The sequence below is a fragment of the Chelonoidis abingdonii genome, chromosome 3 (genome assembly GCF_003597395.2).
Source record: "Chelonoidis abingdonii isolate Lonesome George chromosome 3, CheloAbing_2.0, whole genome shotgun sequence".
Taxonomy (NCBI): domain Eukaryota; kingdom Metazoa; phylum Chordata; order Testudines; family Testudinidae; genus Chelonoidis; species Chelonoidis abingdonii.
In genome coordinates this window covers 94,268,124-94,274,516 of record NC_133771.1, presented here as the reverse complement: position 1 = coordinate 94,274,516, position 6,393 = coordinate 94,268,124, and the positions used below count along the sequence as shown (strand labels likewise).

The 6,393-nt window shown below is 40.4% G+C and overlaps 1 protein-coding gene across 2 annotated transcripts in view; it reads right to left on the bottom strand.

Annotated features, from left to right (window-relative positions):
• The window catches only part of SLC35F1 (solute carrier family 35 member F1), a 408,883-nt gene that overhangs the window by 133,103 nt on the left and 269,387 nt on the right, over nucleotides 1-6,393 (bottom strand). The window lies entirely within an intron of this gene.

Here is a 6,393-nt window from a genome sequence, read left to right as displayed (position 1 = left end):
CCCTGGCCACACTATAGCAGACCTTAAGGTGCCATCCTGCAGCAAAAAATCTTCAGGACCAGACTTCAAAGAGAAACTGCTGAGCTTCAGTTCATCTGCAAATTTGACACCATCAGCTCAGGATTAAACAAAGACTGTGAATGGCTTGCCAGCTACAAAACCAGTTTCTCCTCCTTGGTTTTCACACCTCAACTGCTAGAATAGGGCCTCATCCTCCCTGATTGAACTAACCTCATTATCTCTAGCTTGCTTGCATATATATGACTGCCCCTGGAAATTTCCACTACTTGCATCTGACGAAGTGGGTATTCACACACGAAAGCTCATGCTCCAAAACATCTGTTAATCTATAAGGTGCCACAGGATTCTTTGCTGCTTTTGTAAAGACGGTGCATTAAAACTGAAAAAGACTGGCAAAGCAAATCATAGCACAAAGGAGTATAGCATCAAAGACCATCACTAGAGAGTATGATGCTGGGGCAGCACTTAGCAGAGGCTTGCAGGGGCTCGGTGGGAGAGGCTCTGTTGAGGAAAGGAAAGAGAAAGAGGAAAGGATAGAGCCGTCCTTAGGATTTATGGGGTCCTATGCAGTATTATTAAACTGGTGCCCCTATGCCTGACGGCAGCCCAGGCTCTCGTGTGTATTTTAGATAAGGGTGGTCTTTTGAAGGATTTATTTAAAAAACGATATGTCTGAAGATCCAAGCATTTAAAATTAAAGATGAATACTCAGATTGCGTATCTAAAAATCTATGCAAGGATTTTTTAGAAATGTGATTTTATAATCTTCAGCAACATACCAATGAAATATTTTTAAAGCAGATTTTAAACTAAAGTCCTGTAGACATGTTCTGAGTAAATATTACAGTAATGCACAACTGTTTTTGTCAGTAAATTCAGAAACTGACAGTATATACGTGGGGGTTGCCAAATGTCTGTTAAATGGCTTCATTATCACTTGGATGGCTCTTTAACAGTTTCTGTGTTGTGCTAATAGGTCTGGAAGGCTTTTTCAGTTGTAAGTACTAGATCACCTCTGGAGGAAGACTCACCAGGCTGTAGCAGCCAGCTGTGGTAGGAGCCTGCAGGAAGGGTTAAAACAGGGTTAGGAAGAGGCAGGATGGTGGACACTAAGATCCAGGGGTACCCCAAATTTTTGGGTGCCCTACGCAGCCGCGTGTGCCTAAGGACAGCCCTGCACCCAGGAGAGGGGATGTTGGCTAGGAGCCAGAAACCTTAAGTGTGTGGTCCCTTGAGGGCACTTAGGGGGAACACAGGTGCAGTTATCTTGTGAGAGTGCCCACATTCTCTCCTGCTTACTTTTGTGCAAGTTTCCTCCTGCAAGGTCACCTGGGCAGTGATGTCTGAGCATGTCAGGGAATGAGAGCAGAGGCAGCGAGAAGCAGTGAGATTTTAGAGGGTCAGACAGCTATAAGCCATCTGGCCATCAATCCACCAACAGTCTCTTCCTGCCTATCCTGATTAATTGTACCCAACCTATGAAGAGGGCAGTAGGGGCTGAAGAGAAAGGACACTCAGCCACAGATCCCATGCTCTTGGCCCCCTTGGAAGAAAAAAGGACTTGCCCCTCTAATTCTGTACCTCCACACCCAGATAAGAGAAAGTGTTTCACTACTGATGACTCTGACCAGGCCGTGGGAGAAGGCAGAAAGTGATTTGCTTCTATACCACCCTCTGCTTTGGGTCTTGGGAGAAGAAAAATTCCCTGCTGCAAACCCTTCCTTCCCCACATTGCTATGTGAAGGAGAGAGAATCATTGTTAAGAATACCCGGGACAGCCTAGTTTGTGAGAGGACTAGGTTTAGGAGGTGGGGCCATAGAGAAGCCTGCAAGGCAGAAATTGGGAGTTGCTGGGGAGGACAGTGTTTTGAAGGGCAAGTCCCTGCATTGCAAAATGTCAGGTCAGCGACAGTCTACTAGTACAATCACCAACTATAGGTCAAATTTTGAAACATGGCTTCTAATACTCCCCCTAAAAAATGAAATGGCTACTTGTTTGCATGCATAAAACTGCATTTGTCAGGCACATAAGATGCAGATAAGCTCAATATGAGAAGCTATTGTTGAAAGACACTGGAGTTTGAGGGTGGGGGAACCAAAACAAATAAATACAGACTTTGTAGACTGTTCACAGAACTCCTATAAGTTCACCCAGATAAGAATAATGAGAAAAATATGAAACTTTTAATAGAGTTCTGAGTACATTTTAAGCATTACAAATTATACTGGCTTAGAAACAGTTGTGACATTATAATCATGTTCCATTTTTATTTTGCTTTGTACTGGCACTCATTTGTTAGTTCTGAACTCTGTAAGCAATCACTGAGACATGAGAAGGAATGAAATAATGCATGCCTTAGTGTATTATTAGACACGACATTGAAAAGTAAGTGATGTCACAATATGCATGATTACAGAGCACACAGTATGAAGATGTAGGCTTGCAATTTATGATTAGTTAAAAATGAACTTATTACAATGAAATAAAAACTTTAAAAACAATTATTTCCCTCTGACACACTTTACTGCACTTAGGGTTGCCACCTCTGGAAGTTAAAAAAATGCAGGATATCCAGGATGATTCTGATTCCATAAATTTGTACTGAGCATCCTCACTGACTTTCCAGGATAGCTATCTAAAAAAAATGATCCTGGGAAAACCTGGCCAGATGGCAACCCTAATGGCAGTGCTGCTAACTCTTGCGATTTTGTCATAAGTCTTGTGATACAAATATTCCTCTTAAAGCCCCAGTTCATGGAGTCAAGTGATTACATGAAAATCTCAGCTTTCATTTAAAAAACAAGTCCTCAAGGTTGTGGAGAAAAGCTAAAAACTAAAACGCAAAACCAGAGGCAACCAAAATAACTAGTTACTTTGGAAAATGGAGGACTTGTTGTTTCTAAACTACAACAGAGGTTTGGAACAGATGCTAAGGCCTGGTCTACACTGGGGGCGGGAGGAATTGATCTAACTTACGCAACTTCAGCTACGTGAATAATGTAGCTGAAATCGACGTACTTAGATCTACTTACTGTGGTGTCTTCACTGTGGTAAGTTGATGGCTGACACTTTCCCGTCGATTCTGCCTGTGCTTCTCATGCCAGTGGAGTACCGGAGTCAATTGGAGAGTGCTTGGTGGTCGATTTATCGTGTCTAGACTAGACACGATAAATCGACCCCCGCTGGATCAATCGCTTCCCTTGATCCAGTGTGTAATGTAGACAAGCCCTCAGTTAGGCTTGTTGGTCTATGAACAACATGGCCAAAACTCAGCTTAAGTAAATTCATTTTTTATATCTTACAAATATTATCTATAGCTGGGGATGGTATGGCAGTTCTGACCTCCTTGTTGTTCTTGTACACTTCAAGTAGCTCTATTGAAAATAGTAAATAACCAAAAACATACTAGCAAAGGAACCACTTGACCATAGAAAACTTGATAACTACTGAAGCAGCCGGATAACACAAAAGGATAGTCATTTAAATAATCAGTTTACACAGACATTATTAAAGCTAATCTGGTTCCCTTTCCCAGTTTACAGCTCCAATATGTTATTTCAAGCCAGATCAATCCTAATTCAATCTTTATTGTTTTAAATAAAAGGTGCTGGTTGACTGTGATCTGGAAATGGATAAATTGCTGCTTTGGGAGCACCAGGGAAGACTCTTGTATATAGTCCGTTTGATCCAGTAACAAACATTAATGAAATTAACAAGGCCTCAGTTTCCACTTTCTGTTGTCATCTAGGAGATAAGTAAAATATTCATAAGAACCCCTTATATGGTATTTTTCCACCTGTAAACCTCAGAGTACTTTACACAGGTAGATAAACATTATTAACCCTATTTTACTGTTGCAGAAATTGAAGCAAAGAGAAGGTATGTGAATTGTCCAAGGTCAAACATCAGCCTAATAGCAGACCTGGGGATAAAACCTAGACCTGATTCTCAGTCAGTGCCCTGTCTGCTGAACCGTGCTGGCTTCCACAAGGAAAGACACATAGTCTCTTTTATTCATGGCCCTAATGGCCCTGTTTTTGGTAACAAGCAAGTGAGGAAAATTCTTCCCCAAGGTTAGCCGTAGGAGTGGGAGGTTTGAAAAAATTTCATTCCCAATTGGTGTTTATGTTGTCATCGCTGGCTCTCTTCAGTTTTAAACATCCAATAATATTGACGTAAATGACTGTTTATTGTTTAGTTAAGAGACCATCACTTAACTAAGTGTTCCTTGCCATTGGGAGTTCACATACATTGCTCTCCTAGCATATGTTTTATGAGAGCATGTTTCATAGCAACCACCTTTTGGGATGCCTCCTCCATAAATTCCTTCTTTTCAAAGAAGTATTTGTGGGGATCATCAAAAATTTGAGATAGAACTAGAAAAGATGAAGTGCTTTAGGCCAGAACCACAATCTACTGTGCGTTCTTCATCAGCAAAGAAAAGTCCTGTCAATACAGGACAATAGCAGTATTTCTTTACATGTCTGTAATTCATCACAAAGCTTCCAGTCTCAAGAATCTAAGGCAATCAAGAATGCAGTCTATCTAATCAACTGACCAATTCAAAGACTGGTTAGCTTGGAAGAAAAAAACCCTCATCCTAGGAAGCTTATTATACCTAGCTGGGAAAAAGAAGCCAAATGAGCCACTGGACTGAGGAACAGAAAACACGATTTCATGGTGCCATTCTAATAGGACCTTCCCCTATCTAGGCCTATCAAGCATTAGTAGTTGCATTAACTAGTTATTTTGGAGTTGGACTCCCAAAAGAATGGGCAGAGTGTAAACTCAAGAGTTTGGCAGCAGAGGTTCTCAGATTTTTTCCACAATGTGGGTCACATCTTTATGGAGACTGTCTTATGGAACACTGCCCTTCACATTTGCAATTGGGAGCACCTCCCTTTCCAGGCATGACTGCATCATATCCCTGTGTCAACTACAGTAATTGCTTCCACAGGAAACTAGTTGTGTATTGTTAGTTGCCTGTAATGAGATGGGCATTTTGTAATTCTTGACTAAAAAGAAGTTAATCATATTGTCCAGTTTTGCTCTTCATTTCACCTCCTTCGCTTGATCTGTTCAATTCCTCTCAGCCTCACAGAGGAGTGCTTGTACCATGAGACTAGCCAACTCTCCACAGACTGCAGTTTGTTGACCTCTGTACTAGACGACATGAAGAATCTCTGCCAGAACTGGCTCTAAATACTGAACAATTAGGACGTCAGCTAAATCAAGAGGCCCCTGAGGAACTACAAGATAGCTTAATGTAAGACCAATTTATAAATGCTTAACTTTGTAATGAACCATAAATTGAAGATAAAACAAATCTAGCATATTTCCTAAAGAACAAAGTAGTTATGAATAAAAAAACTTGTTTCACCAAGAACTCTATAAATTGTTATAGAATTAAATGTTGCCATTGTGAGCAAGAAAGTCACAAATCAGGAAGAGAACAAAGCACTTCATCCCCATTCAAGAACAACCAGCATTTCACTAAGGCAGAAGACTCTAATCAACTAAGTTTGAGGAGCATAGTTTGGTAGTTTTGGTGGCTCCTAACTGCTTAACAAAAACTTGTAAAATCTACAACATTGAAGGAACCTCAACCAGAGATTGTAAAACAGAAGCTATACAAGGCATTTCAATAGTGGAGACAGGAATGAACATCAAACAAATATGTTTAAACCAAAAGATTTCTGTTTCACTCATACAAGCTAGTAAAAAATTAAATACTGAAGAAACTACTTTACTGCTATGATAGAAACTGATTGTGATGTTTGGGTGGCCAATATCATATGGATCAATGTATTTTGGAATTTTACTTTCTACTTGTGTGATACAAGTAGCAACTCATGATCTGAAGAGATGTACTTCTAACAAATACTAGTATTAGTTCTGCATATCCAAGTGATGGATGGTTGTTGGCGGTTCACATCTATAGGAGTCACAAAGAGAGGCAATAGAATTTGTTACACAAACTACATTACAGGAGAATCAGGGAGTCCTGGAACCTCTTCAAGAATCAAATATTAGTAGGTGGAATCTGTTTGTAAAAAGCATTAGTAGAATTAAAATAATTAATTGTTACCCAGCGTGTCATGAATCTAACAGAAAGATGAACACCTATTGAGTTCCCTGATCTTAAAAGTTATCACCATCATATGCAAAGCACTGTAACAAATGGTGGTTAAAATGTAATAGAAGTTGAGCTTCAGCATAGACTAGATCTCTCTATGCACTAGATCTAATATTCTTAGGCCATGGCTACACTTACATTTTTGCAGCGCTGGTAGTTACAGCTGTGGTCGTACAGCTGTGTAGGGCCAGCGCTGCAGTGTGTCCACACTGACAGCGACCAGCGCTGCAGTGTG